Raw genomic sequence first — 21,590 nt, forward strand, 5'->3', positions numbered from 1 at the left:
TGACCGGTGTGGGAGACTTATTGAGGGGTGGGTCTAAATTATGCCGAGGAGGCCCCTTAGGTCTGTGGACTAAGGGAGACTTTTCTATTAAGCCCCTGACTTGGGGAAGTGCCCCAAGTGCCTGTATTGGGTCTAGTACCAAGTGGACGATCAGGCCTGTGTTTTCCAAGGTGCGCAGAGCCAGAATTGAGTCCAGAGCCTTGGATGGTGGCGGTGGGAACCCCAGGCTAGCAGGTGTGCTCCAGGGAAGGGGTCGGCCGGACGTGAGGCACCCCAGGGAGGCACTCGGAGCCTGGAACATGGTCGGGCACAGTGAGGTGGGCGGCTCAAGGCAGGGGCGCCCCCTACTGGTCCACCACAGAAACATGTGCCTGAGCTGCAACAGAGTCTGTTGATTCCAGGTAGGCCTTGTCAGCCATCTTCAGACCCACATAAGACAATCATGGAAGACAATCATCCTCAACTGCAGGGGATTGCCGATGGTGATGACTGTTCCACTGATGGATTCTCATGTCCTGCTTCAGGATGATCATCTTCACCAACTGGTGAGAGGCCAGGACAAAGCCTTCCCCCGTCCTGGGAGGCCTTGGTTTGGTGTGTTATAGCAGTGGCTGCATTAGACCCTTGACACTAAGTTAGCTGGATAACCTGGGGAAGGAAAGAGGTTCCTGTTCTACCCTGAACTCCAAAGTACCCAGTTACTGAAGCAGGCAGTACAGCTGCCAGCAAAACTGTCCCAGATGAGGGCAGTTGCTGTGCAACTCGACACTTGGGTTTCTCAGTCTTGTGTTTTTGCATTAAAAACCACTGTTTACAGTAGTGAGAACCCATGTGTTGCCGAAAGCGTCCTATTCATTCCAGATGTATTAGTCTCTGTGGCCTACTAGCTCTGGGAGTTAGGTGTGGTGATGCCCCCTGAGGTTGCTGGGATGTTCACAGTGTCCTTCTCTGAATCCTTGGACAGAACTGGGTTTTTTCCCAATAAACAAAAGAGAAGTTTCTAAATTGTTAGCTCCCCCTGCCCTTATGCTCTATTTGGGCGTAAAACAAAGATTATACATAGGCATTTAACAGGAAGGGCTGTCTTAACACAGACATTAGATTACTGTGATATTGCCCATAGCAGTGCCCTGCCAGCAGTGCCCTGCCAGTGCCAGCTGGGAGTCATTACAGCAGTGCCAGCTGCACAGACCTATTGGTGGTTCACTGTTCTGAACCATTGCACAGCAACAGGGTAGGTTTACTGAATAAGCAGTAGCCTATTAGCTGGCAATATATAACAGTGGGGTGTGGCCCACTGCTAACTAACATGCCCATGGGCTCAGAACCTACCACTGATTACTGAGGAAGAATAAAATGAGCATATTTATTTCCAAGCTATGTTGCTGACTATCTGCTTTTCATGGGGGGTGGAGAGAGATTGGCTGATGGACTCACCTCCTAAATGTGAAAGATGCTTGAGTAGACCACACCTGGGAATGGATCCCTGCTTTAGAGGCCTGTGTGGAATGTGTTGTCCTGCCCCTTCTGTTGCAGACATTTGAACCAGTGAAAAACAAATGCAAGTAGGTGCAGAACAACATATCATGATCCAGTGCTATAAATAACGGAGCAATGAGGAAATGAACACAAGTTCCTGAGTCCTCATGCTTCCCCCCCTGTTATTTCAACTGTATGTGGAACATTTCACTTTTGTCTTAAACTGGAGATGTGAGTCATTAAATAAGTGCTGTGAAATTTGCTAGAGTGGGCTGCATTTCAGTTAGAGGTATTATGATACATTATAATACCTCATGGGACCAGGAGAAAAAATAATTAAAAAAGGATGCTTGCTTTAATGGGGATAGTCAATTTGATGCATCATCATTATGACAAAGGAATTTGGGTTTGGTAGAGATAGGGTTTTTATAAGCAGGATTTGGGCTAATGCAATTGTAGTGAAATGCAGTGAAATATCCTGCAGTGAAATATCCTGCAGTGAAATATCCCTGCCTATATCTCCTACCCATCTGCAGAACTTAGAATTGCAGGGGGCTCAATTCAGTCATGTGCGGAGCATCCCCAAATTCCAATGGGCTGTGGCATACGACAGGATCAGGACTTTCATTTGTACAGAGTTGTGTGCTCCTTCTGGTTAAATGTGATGGCTAGGAAGACATATATGGGGGATTTTGAAGCTTGGCTGATTTTCAGGTATTTCTATAACTCATATACCTCTATAAAAGGTAAAGGTGCAATGTATTTTCCCTATGACAGTCCTAATTTTCCATAATATAGAATTCAGTGTGGGATCTCAAAGCATTTGGCAAAGATGGAGGGGTGGAGACTGGAGGGGTAGAGACTGGAAGGAACTGAACTGACCTGTCCCAGGTCACACAGAAGGTTACTAGTTAAGCCAGGAACAGAAGGCTGGTCTCCTGACGCTTGCCTGCCCAAATCTTTAGACAAAGCTGGTTTCTGTCCAGTAAACCAGAACTAAGGGAGGAAATCCAATATTCCTCCTAATACAGTTTGTTTAATTGTGAATTTTGGAAATGGTGTAGTTCTGGTTTCTTTCCAGCCACCACGAGGCTCTTTGCATGGAAGCAAATCTGTAAGTAGTTCACTTCTGGAAACTGCCTTTGCAGAAAGGGCACTTGTGTCATCCTTGCGAAAGGCTGTTTCTAACCACTGGGTTTAGTAATCAGAATTGGATGACATCCTGTCCCCTTTACAAAAGATCCACAGTCCATGCTGAAATCTCTAGTGGATGTGCCCTGCCCAAGGCTCAGCACTGGGGGCTCCCTCAGCTTCCTTCTTTTCCCCAGTACCAAGTCCATGGCCCTGGGATTAGTGGTTCTAGACTCCCAAGCTTTGCCCCAGCAATGTCTGCTAGCAGTGAGTATGACACAAGGGCTTGGGAAGCCCAGCCTGCCCAATTGTGTACAGTTGCTACTGTGCTTACTCCTGAAGCCTGTGCTGCTCTGAGGCAGAACAAGAGGGAATTGTGAAGGGGTGGGATGATTAAGAGCATAGGAATAAATCTTAATCAGAACCATCCTGGATTCCCCTGACAGGAAAGCCTATCAGTTGATGCTGCAAACAGGAACATGACCCAAGGAAACTTGACCTCAGGTCATAAGACATGAGGAATTCAGTGCATCAGAAGGAGCCTAGCCTGACTTATGTTAGCAGCTGACTGAACACTGGTAGAATCCAAAATTGCTGCAACTCAGGGAGGAAGATGGGGCTAAGTGACTGGTGTTTCCACCTAGGTATTGAGGAGGGTGCTGAGGAACAGGACTTCCGTATTCTGTTCACAACTGGTAATGAGAGCTTGGGCAAGTCACTTCATCATTCTGTGCCTATGTGATTCCTGCTGAAAAATAAAGGCAATGATGCAGCAACAGCCTACCTCATGTGAATGTAGAGAAGAAGGATGGTCTAGTGCATGAGGCTAGGACTTGGAGGACTGGGCTCAAGTCTTTGACTTGTTAGACCCCTGGAGAAATCACTCTTTTCCTCAGTTTCCCATCTGTAAAGTGGGTCTTATAGCCATGTACCTCACTGGGTTTGTTCTGCCAGGAGGGCTGGAACAATGACAAGAACCACAAACAGGGACACAGAAACAATGCTTCTTGAAGTAAGTGTTCAAGGAGGAGTGAGTCCTTTCCTCAATAACCCCTCTTGACTCAGGCTCCTAATGTGTTATGTCTAATGTGAAACATTTCAACAGAAGTGTGAGGGTACAGATTTGTCTGGAATATGAATAACTTTGGGACTAAATATTGGATAGACTACAGCAGTGGTTTTCAACCTTTTTCATTTGTACTCCCAAAAAATTTCAGATGGAGGTGTGAAGCCCTTTGGAAATTATGAATGGTGGTGTGGACCTCTTTAAATTGTAAATGTGGGTATTCACATATTTTTGATTGATCATAGTCATCTTTCACAGACCCCTTAGACATAGTGGGTGCAGACAGAAGTGTATTTCCCTGCTGTAACTGCGAATATTTTGCAGGAGGCATTCTGAGTTACAAGAACCCCTTTGAACAAACAGAAGTTCACTGTTGGTTTTCAGGGGCGGGGGAAATCCAGCTGCTGGCTGCCAGCTTGCAGCTAGTTTCCCCTAGCAATGGCTCCTCCTCCCTGGGAGGCTGCAAAGTTTTCAGAATGGGAGGTGGAAAAGGGAGGAGAGGGAGCTCATTCTAGGGGTTCCCCAGCTGGCTCTGGAGGGTGGGGTGGGTGAATTGGAGCCCCACCACCACCCCCTCAGGAGAGCTCCAGTACACCCAGCCCACCCCCCAGCAGGGTCTGAAACCCTGCCAGACTGAACTCCCTCTGCTCCCTTTCCCCATTTTCATTCTGAGAACAGCTTGAGCCTGGCAGGCAGCACAGACAGAAGTTACAGAAGATGCTCTATTTTGAAATGTCTTCATCTGACATTCTCTCTTCCTGGAAGATTGCGGCCACCTGCGGATGGTCCTTGCTCAGCCCACCCTCGCTGATGGCACCTACAGTGCCACCTGCAGGCAGTCACTGTGCTCCCCCCCAGCCTCAGGAGGCATGTGTTGCCTATGGGCTCAAGGACATTGCAATCCCAGAGCCAATGCCACTTCCACTAGGGTGGCCATCATAGAGGACATTCTGGTTTTCTGCTACTCTGTCTTCTATTGATATGAAACCCAACGCCTCTATTTTTCTCTTGCATTTTGTATCGATAGAGGACAGAGGACAACTGGACTGTCCTCTGTGATGGCCACTGTACTTTCAGCTCTTCGTCTGCTTCCACCTGTGAGGTGTCTGTCCAGCCAGGACTACATACCATTGAGGCTTCCACCCAGGTCCTGGTTTGGTGATGTGCAGATGGTGGCTTACAGATTCCTTCTAGTGTCAGTCAGGTGGGGGAGTGCCTGTAATGTGAGTGGGTCCTTCTGATGGTGTCCCTCCGTCCCCCTGCCAGAAAAAGGACTGCCAGAGGTGGTGCAAGAAAAGGAAGAGGGCATGGGCTCCCAGGAAGGTAGAAACTGGAAGCTTGTATCTTCTGGCAGCCAGAAGAAGTCGTCATCCCCATGTGCAGTGGTTTGTTTGCCTGGAGGACAGATATGGAGCACTAGCAACAGAGAAGCAGAAGCACATTCCATTGGTGGAAGAGGCCAGGCCAGGAATCCCCAAGGTGGGGAGGATCAAGACCTGCCACAAAAAACAGTGATGAGTGGTGGTGGTCGTAGACTCCCTTCTGTAGAGGATGAAGAGATCCATCTGCCAGCCTGACCTGTTGTCCTGGGAGGTCTGCTGCTTGCCTGGAGCCTGGATCTGAGATGTCATGGAAGGATTACTGAGACTCGTTTGACCCTCTGACTACTACCCCATGCTGCTCATCCATGTGGGCACCAATGATACTGCCACAAAAGGCAAGGAGCCCTGACAAGCCAGATGCAGTCGACGAAGAGCAGATGCCTGGGAGAGAGGGCCTGGGCCCCATGCCTTTTTTACCTTGGTCTTCACAGGCAAGGTCGGCTCTCAGACTACTGCACTGAGCAGCACAGTTTGGGGGAGGTGAGCAGCCAACAATGGTGAAAGAACAGGTTAGGGACTATTTAGAAAAGATGGACATGTACAAGTCCATGGGGCCAAATGCAATGTATCTGAGGGATTTGGTCAATGTGATTGCAGAGCCACTGGCCATTATTTTTGAAAACTCATGGCAACTGGGGGAGGTCCTGGATGACTGGAAAAAGGCAAATATACTGCCCATCTTTAAGAAAGGGAAAAAGGAGGATCCTGGGAACTACAGATCAGTCAACCTCACCTCAGTCTCTGGAAAAATCATGGAACAGGTCCTCAGGGAATCCATTTCTAAGCATTTGGTGAAGAAGGTGATTGGGAACAGGCAGCATGGATTTACCAAGGGCAAATCATGCCTGGCCATCCTGATTGCCTTCTATGATGAGATAACTAGTTCTGTGGATGTGAGGAAAGCAGTGGACTTAATATATTTTGGCTTTAGCAAGGCAATTGATAATGTCTCCCACAGCATTCTTGAAGCAAGCTGAGGAAGTAGGATCCAGGGAACTACAGGCCAGTCTTCCTCACCTCAGTTCCTGGAAAAATCATTGAGCAAGTCCTCAAGGAATCCATTTCTAAGCACTAGGAGGAGAAGAAGGTGATTAGGAACCATCAGCATGGATTCACCAAGGGCAAGTCATGCCTGACCAACCTGATTGTCTTCTGGGATGAGGTGCCTGGCTCTGTGGACATGGGGAGACCAGTGGATGTGGTGTACCTTGATTTTAGTAAGGCTGTTGATATGGTCTCCCACAACAGTCTCACAGACAAGCTAAGGAAGTACAGACTGGATGAAAGGACTGTAAGGTGGATAGAAAACTGGATGGAGTATTGGGCTCAGAGGGTGTAGTCAATGGCTCGATGACTAGTTGGCAGTCAGTATCAAGTGGGGTGCCCCAGGGGTCTGTCCTGGGGTCAGTTTTCTTCAATATCTTCATCAACAACCTGGAAGATGGCATAGAGTGCACTCTCAGCAAGTTTGCAGATGACACCAAGTTGGGGGGAGTAGTAGATATGCTGGAGGGTAGGGCTAGGATTCAGAGTGACCGAGACAAATTGAAGAATTGGGCCAAAAGAAATCTCTTGAGGTTCAACAAGGACAAGTGCAAAGTCCTGCACTTAGGACAGAAGAATCCCATACACCAGTACAAGCTGGGGGCTGACTGGCTGGGCAGCAGCTCTGCACAACACAACTTGGGGATTATAGTGGACAGAAAGATGGATATAAATCAGCAGTGTTCCCTTGTTGCCAAGAAGGCTAATGGCATACTGAGCTGTGTTGGTAGGTGTGTTGCCAGTAGATCAAGGGAAGTGATTATTCCGCTCTATTCTGCACTGCTGAGGCCATGTCTGGAGTACTGAGTCCAGTTTTAGGCCCTCCCCTATGGAAAGGGTGTGGATACATTGGAGCGAGTCCAGCAGAGAGCAACAATAATGGTTTGGAGGCTGGGGCTTATGACTTATGAGGAGAGGCCGAAGGAACAAGGCTTATTTAGTCTACAGAAGAGAAGACTGAGGGGGGATTTGATAGCGGCCTTCAACTACCTGAAGTGGGGTTTGAAAGAGGATGGAACTAGTCTGTTCTCAGTGGTGGCAGACGACAGAACAAGAAGCAATGGTCTCAAGTTGCAGCAACGGAGATTTAAGTTGGATATTAGGAAAAACTTTATCACTAGGAGGGTGGTGAAACACTGAAACAGGTTACCTAGAGAGGTGGTGGAATCTCCATCCTTGGAGGTTTTTAAGGCCTGGCTGAACAAAGCCTTGGGTGGAATGATCTAGTTGGGGATGGTCCTGTTTTGAGCAGGGGGTTGGACTAGATGACCTCCTGGGGTCTTCTCCAACCCTAATTTTCTATGGGTCTATGATCCTATCACATCATTTCTGCACTGTCTGGACTGCAAAGAAATGTATTGTAAAGAGCTGCTGTTTCGTCATTATGAGTTGTTTTCTGAACCCCCAAAGGCAACTGGGAAAGCATGAGGGAATTGCCACAACTCTTGTGCCTTGTAATAGAGATGGGGAGGCAATACTGCATACCAGCGGCTACACTTAAAGGCACCTTTCAAGTGCTATTGCTCTCCTCATCATGTAGGCAAAATGTTGAGGCCAAAGACCAATGAAGGAAACATTTCACAGCAAATTTTTTAAAGTAATTTTTTTTGTGTTCCAAGCCAAATCAACCAAATCAATTCCAAATCCATGACTCATTCAAGAACCCAATGTGGCCCTGCTACCGGCAAACATCCTTCACTCCCACTTGGGGCTTCAAATGTTTCCAAATCATTTTGGCAGACATCCTACATGCAGGCCCAAGCCTGGAGGCTCGGGGTTCGGACATCCCTGAGTTTCGCTCACCCTCAGCCATATGGCCACAGGAGTAAGCTAGGGGAGAGTCTCCCATTTCCATAAAGTGGGCATAAAGCCAAAATCTTGCCATGGGAAATGAATGTGGGAGGGTAACTACACATTACCTCCACAGGTACTACCCCATGCCAGAAAGGTGGTTACCCCTGTCCCTGGGAAAACCACCATGGTGATCATGGTATTTTCCCTGCCAGATGAAAATATTTGTCAGAGCTTATCTGGCAAACAAGGGGAGCAGGCCCCCTTGGCTGTTTGGTTCATTGGCTGAACCGAAACAAAAGTTACTTCAGGTTGACTCAGATCAATTTTTTAAACATTCTTTCCCCAGTGTAAGAATCCCAGCCCCTGAATCATTTCCTGTTGAACAAAACATTTTGTTATTTTTATGTTATTTCCCAGAATACATTTTGCTACATTTCAAAACAAAATGTCTGCAAAAAGTCAAACATGGAAACATTTCATAGGATTGACATGCAGCTTGTTTGGGCTTGTTTGAAAACATTCAGCTTCCTTCAGCCAAATCAGTATGACAGGTTTACCAGTAATTCACCAATCAAGTTAGGCAACCTGACTCTGCATTTTTTCATTAAATAAATTAGTCAACCAAAGCTTATGCCCAACCTTAGCATCCATTATGCATAGAAAAGGAGAGTAAGTAACCCTGAGAAACCCTGTGCTCCTTGCTCAGGAGGAACTTCTAAGTGCCTAAATCTTGACAGCCCTCATTCAAATTTTTACCACCCCTTAATCATAAAAACTCATCCTTGCCCTGTGAAAATATTTTGTCTGAGTAAGTACTCTATTATTTTACTTACAAAGGGGATGGAGATTTGCTTGAGAAAAGTCAGCAGTCTGAGCTCCTTTGAACAAAGCACTCTTAGCCCATCAAAGCTTTCTGGGGAGATACTAAACAGAAGGAACCAGATTTTCCTGTCACATTCATTCAGTGGAATTTGTCCAGTTTTACACCAGTGCAAAAGGAGCAGAATTTGGCCCCCAGACAGAGACACCCTTTGTCTTTGATAGGGTCCTGTATGGCCAGGGTGGTCTTATTCTCTTCTGTGTCCTGGAGATCAATGGGAACTTCTAGCGGATCCCTCTTTATACCTGATCTGGGAGTCAGCACCATGCTCTCTCTCTCCACAACTCTTATTCTTTGCATTTGTTTTTGCTCTCTCGATCTTTTGCCCTTCAAAGCACTGATACTGAGGTGGAGATGCCTAGTGTATCAGAAACTGCTAAAAAGACCCTTTTGTGAATTGGGGATGAATGTAGTCTGACGGTAGGCTGATACAGCTTGATTTAGGCTTTAGCAAGTGAAAGTACCTGGTTGATGTAGTGTGTGGGTAGAAGCCTGCTCCCACTGAAGGCAATAGCAATTTTTAATTTTTTTTTATTTATTAAATTTTCCATGTTCCAAGCTAAATTAGCCAAAACAAATTCCAAATCCGAGAGTCAGTCCATAACCTTAAGTGGCCTTACTACCGGCAAACATCCTCTACCCCCATCTTGGGCTTCAGATGTTTCCAAAACCTTTGGTAGACATCCTACTTGCAGGCCCAAACCCGATGGCTTGGGGTTTGGATGCCCCCGAATTGCGCTTGCCCTCAGCCATAAGGCCCCAGGGGCAAGCCGGGAAGGAGTTTCCAGTATCTTACATTGAAAAAGGGCCATGTTCTGCTCCACCTGAATTCACTGTCATGAAAGGGCTGCAGTGAGTTGCGCAAGAAAAATGTTGTCCTGTTGTGTCTTCATCATATATTTGTGCCACCCACATTTCCCCAGTGTACACACCTCTTTTGGGAAAACACTCTCGTTCATAGGTTTACAGCAGAGTCACTACATGCAAGGTTTATTACAAAAAGTTCCCTGCCTACTTTTATCTGGATCTTTTCAGCATCCTTTTGTGGTGTCTCAGGGGTTCTGTGCCATGCTGCCTTATTTCCTCCAGATAGGAATCACTAGGGTGAGATAACATTTGGAGACCATGAGACATCTGCAGTGAGTGTGTGTTAAAGCACCAATAAAAATATCTTCACCTCTGGTATTTAACCTGCCCTGCTTGTAACACCAGGCACACTAATCATCTCTGCATTGCTTCCCCTGTATCTCAGGCATCACCATAAATAAAGAAACCAGGCAGCTATTTATGGAAAACTAAGATTATAATGGATGTATCTGGGGCAGATTTTGTGCTGTGCACTCAGGCACTTTCCATTGAGGACAGAAAAAGAAGAAATGAGCTTATATTGGAAGAAGGGGGATTTCAATTAGATATTGGGAGGAACTTTCTAACTGTGAGGATGGATAAGCACTGGAACAGTTTACCTAAGGGGATTGTAGAAACTCTGTCATTGGAAGTTTTAAATGCAGGTTAGGCTTGACTGGGATTACTCCTATGGTTTTAAGGTTTACGGTTAAACTTGTTTCATAAAGGAGAAGTCCCTTTCTAATGAAGTTTCTTCCTTGTTGTCCTTGGTTAAATTGCCTTTTTCCCAGAATATAGGAAGATGTATATGGAAAGTAAATCAAACATCTCAGAGTGGCAGGTACCCATCAGAAAGGCTAGTAGCCACCAGAAACTCCATCCCCAGGGAGTTATGGAGAGCAGTGGAGTCCTTTTCCTTAACTGCACCTCTTAAAAATGAAAAAAAAAATTTTAGAAGGCTTGAATCCATTATTAAAAAGCTCATACAAATGCATCAAGGCTCTCTGCTTACAGCACCAGGAAATGCCAACTAGCTTGTAGCACAGACTTGTGAGAACATGCTTTGTATTCTTGCTGTGGCCATAAATGGCTTAAGAAAAACAGCAGGGTTCATGCAGCTTTGGAAACCCTCAATGTTACATGTAGCTCTGCTCCATTCAGTGATCAGAGCTTATCTGCAAAGGTCAACAGTTCTTTCAGGCACGGGCTATGTTTTATACAGTGCCTGGAAGGCTAGGCCTCTGGTCCATACCTGGGGTGCCTATTGACTACTGTCATAGATAACTAATATTAATGATATGACATTATTCTCCCAATTGATAAGTCACTTAGGGCCAGATTTTGGAGGCCTAAGCTATGCTGACATTCCCAGCCATTCCAAACTCATGGGCCGGAAACTTAGAGGACTGGCTTAAACAAGTATAGTCTTCTAAAAACCAAAATAATTTAGATTCTTTTCTTTATTTTCTGAGACTTGGGGGGGGGGGAGGAGACGAGGTTATGTTTTCAAGTCTTTCTCCACCGGTAGGAGGGCTAGAACTCTTCCCTTTGAAAATGAAAGCCGGAACATTGTACACAGGCAGCCTTTTTCATTAGCTCTAAAGAGCAGAAAAGCAGGGCTATTCTGACCAGTGCCTTAGTTGTCTCTTTAAATATTTATGTTGACATGAAGAGTTGCTGAAATGGTGATTCCTTTCTGATTTATTTTGAAAGCAGCTTCCTTATGAGAACTCCCCCAGAGCCAGGATCTCATTATCCCATGCACCAGCATCTCCTGTAAACTTGGAAAGCTCCTTAGATTTGAAATCGTATCTCTCCAATGATGCATTTAAAAGCATTCAGACCAGAGGCCCAGCTGGTGATATTCAGCAGAGTGCTACACTGTGCAGTTCACAACAGCTGAAATCTTGGTCCACAGTCTGCTCCCATTCACATCAGGTTTGGAGTAACTCCATTGACTTCAGTGAAGCTGGTCTGAATTTACAGTAAGGGAAATAAGAGAAAGTTTTAGTTCACAGAAGCAGAAGTAAAGAAATGGGCAGAGAGCACTCAAGCACCATTACAGAATAAAGAGAGCCAGAAGCAATAAGAGCTCAGTTTTTAATGATTTTACTCTGATCAGTAACAAAGACCATAGTGACTCTTCCGTATGTACATACACATAAATACAAATGCAGGTATATCATTGGCTTGGCAGAGTTTCTCCTGATATCCTCAAGTCTATTCTGATCAGCTTTTTCTAGTCCAGGGTCTCCTGGATCACTTAAATTCCCATAGCTGGGATTTTCCTCCCTTCTTCTAACAATAGTAATACTGTACCCAGAGATACAGCTGCAGGACACACGGACAAACCTGCACTAGGCTCATGCTAGCCAGTGTGGGTAACCATCACGGTGAAGCTGGGGCAGCACAGAAGGCCATGGCGGGCTCATGCTGCCCAAGCAACAGCCTGTGCAGCTGCAGTTTCTCTGCTGTTGGAACATGCTCCAGTTGCACCTCCCAAATGCAGTGTAAACATTGCCTCTGTGGCCTGCACCTGTGCATTTTAACCCCATCCACCCACCCCAACATCCACTCTACTGCCATTACAACTACTCCTCTGAGCTCCCTCCCTGCCATGAACAGGAACATTATTTTCTATCTAATCTACGTTACTGGATACTGCAGCATCTCTAGTCCTCTATGAAGCCAAGGCTACCGCTGCAAAGCACTTCTAACATGCATCTCACTTCTAACCTGGAGACATCCTCACATGCTTCCAGTACAAAATGTGTCTCCTCCTACATGGAAAGGCTGCCACACTGGATTCAATGGCATGAAATTGCTTTGTCCTGGGGATATTTACCCTTGATGGGGCCAAAGTGTGATACCAAGGGCACAATATCATTTACTATTTACTATGGAAAAACCTATGAGAGAGCCTCCTTCATTAGAAAACCCACCAAGCCCAATGTCTGCCCGGACAGGATTTTGGGGCTATCTGTATAAGGAGCTCCTGGTCTTAACCAATACTCAGGTCTCACATGCATGTACAGCACCTAGCACAATGTATCCTGAATCCTTTAGCCACTCACTGTCATTATCATTTACCTTGAGTCTCTGGATCAAGACACCTAGGATTGCATGCTCTCTTGTTTCTGTGGCAGACTGTCCTTTCAGTGGGCCTGTGCTATGTGTCATCTCTTGGAGAAATGGCTATTGCCAGATGGAGTTCCCAACAGGTCAAGCAGGACTGCTTTTACTCCAGTTCTTACAGGCTGAACAGTCCCCATCTTGCTGAGGGTTACTGCAGTCTGATTTCCACTGATATCCCATTGTGCATAGCTTTAGTGCCTTTCCCCACCTGTGTCTGTTCTAGATGAAGGTGTGAGGAAGTCCTTGCATTTAGCTACTTTAGCTTTCTTCCATCCCCAGAGCACTGAATCTCCCTCCAGTCATGAACAGGGACCTGCTGAGAGTTACTTTTGTACTGCTTGGGTCTGGAGGAGGTTAGTGGTCTCTAAGGCAGAGTGATTGAAGGACAAAATATAATGGGAGTTAAATTCCTCCCTACTGCATTCCCAGAACCCCAGAGTCCCTGCCAGTTCAGGTCTCGGGGGAGTATGTGTTTGTCCATTCAAGCAGTTAAAAAATAAACATTCCAATGGGCAACATTTCTCCATATTGCGATTCCAGGGAAATGATCCCTCGTAAAGCAACAGGAATGTATTTGACTTGTTGAGAAATTTTCCACATGCTACTAACAACTGAAGCCCAGCCCAGATGCCCCTCTGCTGCTCACTGAACTGGACTAAGGCAAACCCATAGCACTAGGTTGGGGAATGACTTTGTCTCATGGGGTCTGGGTTTTACATTGCAGCTTGGAACTGAAACTGCAGGTGGACTGTTTTAATGAGCACCTGGAGTGGTTAGTGGTAACCACATCTCTCCCACTGGGTATTACTCTTCCTTTTCCTGCCCTCTGGCTTCCTCAGGCCTCCTACACAACCCAGTCTAATTTACTGCAACAGGCAGAACTCCTGGCCCAGCCATAAAACCCCTGCCATAAAGGGAGTGGCTTTGAAAGGTTGCTCAAATGGGACTAGAGTGCTAAATAAAGATATGCAGCTGTATGCTCAGAACACTGGTTTCTATTCTAAATTAAAACACTCTATTAAGGCAATAGGAAATGGCTTTGGTTTTTGGACCCAGCTGGATCCTCAGATCATCTGACCCATGTCAGACTAACTGGTTTCTTATGAACACCTACATATCCCATTGTGTCACACCAGCAAGAGAACCTGTGCTGTGCAAGCAGCTATTGTATTCCTGGGATGGTTACAGTTACTGAGCTTCCAGCAACATCTGCTATATGCAACTGTTGCTCGGCAATATAGGCTTAGTGTCAGATCTTTCAGCCCTTCCCCCTGTGAAGAACTGCATTGACTTCTGTAGGACAAGTCAGGGCAGTAAGAGATACAAAACAGGCTCTCTTTGCTGCTGGAAAGTTAAGCATCTTTGAAATGGTTCGAGTTCATGGAGTAACCCACAACCTGACCCTGTGTACCAAAGTGCCTGTCCCTACCCAAGTGGTAGGAGCTCTTCAGAATGCTGAACTTGAGTACAACGCTGGGATCAATTTGAGACAGAGACTGCCATAAATTCCAACAGTAAAGGCTGCCCAGCAATGGCACATCTGAGTGCGTGCTAGTTGTAATGCATCAAGTCTGGATTCTGATCTTGCCTACAGGGGTGTAAACCCAGCATGACTCCATTCACTGCAGTGGAGTTGCCTGGGATTTACACCAGTGTAAGAAAGAACAAAATCTGACCCCCAGTATCTCACAATCAGAAGCACAAGTCTTAGAGTATGGAGACAGTCTGTGGTTCTCTGTCTGCTGGGTAAATAACAGGGCCCAATGCAGCCTGTACAAAAAAAAGGAGAGAGAAAAGACACAGATGTTTGCTAGCTAAAGAGTCCCTCAGCTGGCACCAAGTATTCCTGTGGAGGCAGGAAATGGCACAGGCAGAGCATTCATAGTCACAGGACAACTCAAAGCAAAGGGATTTGCTGCAGGACAGAGCAGGGCTGTGACAGGTTTTTCATGCCAAAATATAAAAGGGAACCGACTAGGCCAAAAAGTTTGAGTGTTTCTTGAGTCTGTCACTTCTTCTGCCTGTAGAGGTTGCTCCTCTTCCTAGTGCTGGCCACTGTATACCAGGCACGGGGGTCCCATGGGAAGCTAAGACTACTCTGAGGAACAGGGAAGGGGCTTGTTTTAGCCTGCCAGCCATGAATTAATTTCAAATCAGATTAAGTTTGCAGATCTGCAAACATGATGGGAAGTTCATTCTCAAGAAACAGCAAATGTATTTGACCTGGTTTCACTAGGGAAAGTGAAAAGCTTTTAGCCTTAAAAAAATCAAATCAAAGGTCACTACAATGTACAATGTGCAGCACCCCCTCCCACCCCACCATGCTCAAGGACACCCCCCTGCCACTCCGCATGCTACTTCAGGTCTCCTCCAGGAAGGCTACAATGTCACTACTTCTGCAAGCTGCCACCACACACAGGAGAAACAGGAGCTGTTGGAGAAACAAGCAAAAGTGGGTCAGTGCCATGGGCAGGCAACTAACTGGAAGGAGGCAAAAATGGATATATCTCCTCCAACACCACTTAGCTAGAAGAGTGGAAATAGCATTGGTGCTGGCCAAAACAGGTTGAAAAATGGAAACATTTTCACAAAATAATTTTTAAATAATTCTTTTCACAAAACATTTTCTCTTGCAAGTCCAAAAATGTACTTACTGCACAGTAAGGTGTCTACACATGCATTACTGTGTAGTAACTAATTGGGTGTAAATTTGATACCTGCCTGATGCAGGTATCAAATTTATGCCCAAGTTGGCATAAGTTGCCATAGTTACTGTGCTGTACAGGCGTGCACATGTAGACACCTGTACTGCACAGTAATTTTCTGTTGCTGTGTAGTAACCTAAAGTACTGTGCAGTAAATATGCATATGTAGACACACTCAGTAATAATCTCCCCACAACTAACTAAGGCATCCTGTCCATCTAAGAAACCTCTTGAAGATTCTGGATCATAGATGAAGCTATAATCCCGGCGAGCATCTGCATAGGAAACCTTGTCCCCTAGTCTGACTAACAGCTGCTGGCCACAGTATGTAAGGCTCATGGGTTTGATACAGTAGGAGTGGCCTCCATCAGACAAAAAGGTGGGGCCACATGGCTCCCTGGTCTAACTCCATTAGTTATGCTCTACTATAGTCTGTATGAAATTGCTGAGGGTCAGACTGGGATGCAGGAAATAGTGCTGCTTGACTCAAGCTGCACCCAGTCACTCTAAATCCTACTCCACAGCTCCAGAATAGCTAGATGGCTCTGTTAAAAATGATAGTCTGTGAAGTAGAAATAAACTTGATTCTGACTCATCAATAGGCTTCACTGTGAACTGGGTCAGGCCTCAGTTCCTAAGACCAAATATGATGACCTACTTTATGTAAAGTTCAGGTCAATGGGTTTACTCCAGTGCCATCATTTTTGGTCCCTCACTGCCTTTTGCAGGTGGTTCAGACGAGGTTACTGCTATTCCTACACCCCTAGAGAAGAGATCTGGGAATACCTATGGCCTCTTTCAGAGGCTAGCCCCCAGGAAGGAATGCTAATAGAGGTGCCTGGTAAGAGCAAGTATATAAGTGTAAATGATACTGATGCAGAAAGGAGGAACCATTATTCTAGTTCTGGTTCCAATCCATAGCACTGTTTTGTAAGCTAAAGTCAAACAGGTCAACAGGAAATACTTACCAGGATCTGCCTTAGATTTCATCAGACTCAGGTTGACCAGTCATTTCAGTCCTGAAAGAAAAAACAACAAGCTCAGGAAACCAATCAGAAAGATATATAGGAAAAATATCTGTGGGGGGGTGTCATTTAACTGGTCAGCCCTTGACAGAGCTGCACTGTGCACACTCCTATTGGGTGGGTGTTGCTTTCACACTCTACTACTGGGGCATTTTATTACATATTGTTCCCTTCTCATTGACACAGGCTCAGGGGACTTTACAAAGTCACTACTTCCACACTGGTGCTTAAGTTTTGATCTTATTTACATTGGTGTACCTCCAGAAGAAATCCATGGACTTCAGTACAGACTCTGCTGAAACCAAAGTCAGACTTTTGCCCAGCTGGGGTTCATTGCAGCAAGCCACCATCTTTGTGGCTCAGGTTTTCAAAACAATGTATGGCATGTAGATGCCCAATTCCCAATTGTTTTAATTAAAATAAAGAGTCCAAATCTCTGAGACAGCTGTGAAAATCTGAGCCTGTTTGTCCAATAATTGCTCACTTGCTGCTGAGATATTATTACCAGGTAGCCTGAGCATCAGGGATAAACTTCAGCTCTCTCTGCAAAGCACTATGGGACCTCTTATTTAGTTGCTACCAGACCTGGAAGAAGGGATTTGAAGTTCCCTGATCTTCAACACTTGATTCAGAGGCTGTACCCCTAACTCCCATGCTCAATAGCTACCAATGGCCCTTTCCTCCAAGAATTTGTCCAATCCCTTTTTGACTCTGGCTAAACTGTCAGCTTCCACAACATCTTGTGGCAATGAGTTCCACACTTTAATTACACACTGTGAAAAAACTTCCTTTTGTTAGTTTTAAACTGACTACCTACTAGTTTTATATTGTGTGAGAGAGAGAGAGTAAATAATAAATTCTTATTTACTTTCTCTTCACCATTTAGTATTTTGTAAATCCCTATAATTACAGTGCATCAGAGCAGACTTGATTAGAGTCTGTTGGAGTGTAATAATTACCTTGAGCCTCATGTGTCTCATGTATCAGCGTCCCTACACTTCAAAATGGTGGCGGAGGCAAGTTCAAGCACTCCTACCACCATTTTGAAGCACAGTGACATTGATACACAAGATGATACAGCACTTTAATTAGTGCGGCTCTCAGAGCCACTAATTAAAATGTACCCCTCCCCCACTGCACATGTAAAAGCGCCCAATAGGCCTAGCTTCTTCAGTCTCTCCTCATATGGAAGCCCCCCCCCAATCATCCTTGTTTTCCCTCTCTAGTTCTTCTACATCCTTTTTGAGGTGTAGGGACCAAAACTGGGCACAGTCTTCAAAGAGTAGATGTACCCTGGATTTATAAAGGGACATTATGACACTTTCAGTTTTGTTTACAATTCCTTTCTTAGTAATGCTTAACATTTTACTTATCCTTTTGAGAGCTGCTGAAAACTGAGCTGATATTTTTAGCAAACTGTCCACAGTGACTCCCAGATCTCTTTCCTGTGTGGTAACAGCTAATGTAGAGCCCATCATTGTGTAGGTAAATATATAATTTCCTGAGTGAATGGCATTTTGGGAGAAAGGCTGACTTGGCAAAGCCTTTCCAGTGATATGATCAGTGTGGGTTGATGTTATTAATCAAGGCTCCATGCCCATGTAACATGACCAGCAGTCCTCCCTCCTTTTCTGACTCTGTGGTTATTTAACTCCAGGAAAAGTCTGCCATCATAAACCAGGAGGTATTTTGTAGGTTTCAAGAGGATTACTTCAGCTATTGAGATCACTTGGTGCTGGTGGCCCTGAAGACAGAGCTGACTTCCTTCCTAAAGGCCAGTTCCAGCTGACTTCCTCCAGCAGCCAGTTTCCCACTGAGAATGGAGAAGCCCCAGGGAGATAAATGCAGGCCCCTATATTCTACATATGAAATCACAGTCAAACTTCCTTCTTCTTCAACAGTCTTAAAGGATCAGAAGGACTTCACAGTACTCAGTAGCAAACCATTAGGATGATTTAGTTCAGGGGCGGGCAAAATGCGGCCCACAGGCCGGATGTGGTCTGCCAAGCCATTCTATCTGGCCCGTGGGGCCCCTAAAAATTTTAGAAAATTAATATTAATCTGCCCTGGGCTGTCTGTCATGCGGCCCTTGATGGCTTGCCAAAACTCAGTAAGCAGCCCTCCACCCAAAATAATTGCCCACCCCTGATTTAGTAGAAGCCCATTCAGCCCCTTCAATTGTAAGGGCCTTAGTTTTCTCAAGTGCAAGGAATTTCCTTCAGCCCCCAGCTTCACATGGGAACAGGAGGCTTAATTTGTTAGTATTTGTATTGAACTTTGTTATGATTGGATGGAAGGAGCGAGAGAACCCTTAAATCTAATTCTTTAATAGACTTTGCTGAACCATTTCAGTGCACCATTTAAACAGGACTCTAGCTAGACAGGATTAACTACAGCTTGACTGGCCAGCATGAACCAAGCCAAACCATATTATAAACATTTGTGATACTATGAGCAACAAGCAGGCTGAAAACGACTGTGATACTATGAGCAACAAGCAGGTCTAAATGGCTGAAAAGAGCAGCATATGACTCCATCAACATTACAGTCCTGTTTAACTGGTCATAGTCATACATGTACGTTACTCAAGTCTGCTCCAACATGCATGTACGTCTTACATAGAATACTGTACCTGTACATGTACAATGTATATATACAGTCTTCTATGTAAGACACACCAGAGCGCACATGCGCACATGCACAAATCAAGCTCTCACAATCATGAAATGCTATAAACATTCTTAGAATGTATATGCATAAGAGGTGAAGCATAACTCCTCCCAATTATTTTATATAAACAAATGGCCTGAGAGTTTCTTTGTGTTTTTCCCCTACCCTTTAGCCCCTGCTTCTCCAGTGATTTTCTTGCTATTCCACATATCAGCTCTTTAATTTCTCTGATTTTGCTGGAAATCTTCAAAGACAGTGACATGACAATAGGATAAGGTTTGGAAAGGTGCAACTCAGGATTTAACAGAGACATTTACCTGTTGAATTTTAGGTCAGTATTTCCCATTACTTAAAGGCTGGGAAAGTTGTGGATCAGGTGGCCTCAGTAATCAGCTTGGGTACTACAGCATTTCTGGGTTTCAGTAGCGCTCCCAGCATGGTAAGCACTGCCCCCTTATTTGATTTGAAATAAATCTGTTCTCTTTGCAGTTCACCTTAAAAGTATAGTCTCCCTGTCTCTCATGATATTATGAGATGTACAATGTAATACAGAATATCATACAGAATGTGACACAGCACGTGTATGCTAGACGTAACAGAGACTGTGCTAGAGTAGACTCGGAACTCAGCTACCCAGGTGTAAATCCTGAGTCATTTCAGGGACAAGGTTCACACTGGTGCTCCTAAAAGTAGAATCTGTCCCTTTGTACCTCAGCTGAGAAATGAGGGCCTGATTTTTAAAGAAAAGCCTGTAGGCAGAAAGAATGATCAAAGCCAAGTGATGTTTTGCTGAAATATCAACCAACTGCAGCACTGAAGATTAACTTTCTCTTCTGTCCTGTGTTAGGGAGAAAATGGTTGTTTCCTCAATCTCAATTTTTTTATAGTACCTGAGATACCGGCAAGTACCTGTCACCTGTTTAGAGGAGGGAGAGCTCCCATTGGGAACTACATATGACCGTGTGTGTGCTCCCTGCTTGTAAAGAGACTACGTTATGTGCCACATACATAAATCAGATGCTTTAATTATGGCAGACTGCATGCTATACTCAACATCCAACTTTCATGCCACTGCCCTTCCAACTTATTTCCTCTGTCCCCTACTTCCGCACCTGACACTGCCACCTACTGTAAACTGCCTCTATGCCATACCAGCACTAAGCTGCTGCAAGCTTCCTTGCAGTCAATCTTTTAAAAGATTTATCTACTTTCCATCAGTAACAGAGAAACAAATGGATGAGATCAGCAGAAATGGCAAGTACAAATGGGCATGAAAAAGCATATGGAAGAGCCACAGATCACTATAGCCCAAAGTGTGCCCAGGAGGAATCGTCTTTACCATTGGCCCTGATGTTGCCTCCTGGGAATGGTGGGGTGCTGTCTTCTCCGCATATGTACAACTGTGTCTCCTGTCTCCTGCACTGCTTGTTCTGGAAGCAGGACAAAAAAAAAATTAAAAAAAAATAAATCAGAAGATACCTATGTTGATAAGCTACTCCTAGCCTACAGTAACTCCTGCCCACTCCTACTTTCTCTATATGCAAGAAATGGCCTTGCAATGTCAATCACTGATGCAAGTGAACTGCTGCTGGAGGCCAGGAGTCTTCCTACAATCCTTCTTCTGCTCAAAGGCCTGCACTTCACAGGAAGCTCCTACAAGCTGGGTAGATAGCCTGTAACAGGGGGCCTTCCCCGGGCCAGTTTGATGTTGGCCTGCCCACCTGTCTCTCTCTCCTGCCATGCCTTGATGATAAAAGATTATGATGTTATTCAAATGGGAGGATGCCCATTTAAGACCCCAATGACTAGGAGTGATTTCCCCAGCTCCAGACCTTTCCTTACACTGGGGCCCATGCCTCGCAGATAGCATCCCAGGGAGCTAAATTCACCAGTAACCCTTCACCCTCTACGAATGTGGTCCCCTCTCTGGGACCTTTGGCCTCCCTAGGCCCTGGCCTCGCCCTTCAGGCCAGTCGGAATCCTGAGCCTCTTGCTCTGGGCTCTCTTGTGGGCCCCTGGCCCTTTTGCCCCCCTTGGGTCCTTGCCCCAGTTTGGGTGCCTTGCCTTCTTTTAACCCTCACAACTCTGCTGTATCAAATGAACCTCAGCCCTCTCACTGTTCTCTCTACTCTGAGCTCTCTCCAGCCAGGACTGTGCGGGGGATGGAGGTTTTCAGGCACCCCCTACCCGCCTTTCACCAGGGCAGTTCATTGCACTGGCATTTCCTGGGGCTGCTGTGCCACTGGCAGTCCTACCAGGCCTCCCTACCCTGGTAGGGTGCACTTTTAGGTCATGCCCAGGACCTGGGGCCTCCTCCATCCCAGTAGCACCAGCCCATATCTCTATGATTTTGTGAACCTCAGCTCAGTCAGCTGATGTCTCTCTCACTGCAGCCAGCAGCAAACTGCTGGTTCACCATATATATATATATAT

General features: G+C 45.5%; 1 long non-coding RNA gene across 1 annotated transcript in view; it reads right to left on the minus strand.

Annotated features, from left to right (window-relative positions):
* Positions 1-11,085: 11,085 nt before the first annotated feature.
* LOC112550312 overlaps positions 11,086-21,590 on the minus strand; it is a 34,024-nt gene continuing 23,519 nt past the window's right edge. Inside the window, exons 3-5 of the long non-coding RNA XR_003094088.1 lie at positions 20,497-20,587; positions 16,431-16,481; positions 11,086-15,188 (exon numbers count right to left, since the gene is read on the minus strand). This is a non-coding gene — a long non-coding RNA (uncharacterized LOC112550312). The remainder of the gene's footprint in view (positions 15,189-16,430; positions 16,482-20,496; positions 20,588-21,590) is intronic.

Source organism: Alligator sinensis, unplaced genomic scaffold, assembly GCF_000455745.1.
Source record: "Alligator sinensis unplaced genomic scaffold, ASM45574v1 scaffold404_1, whole genome shotgun sequence".
NCBI lineage: Eukaryota > Metazoa > Chordata > Crocodylia > Alligatoridae > Alligator > Alligator sinensis.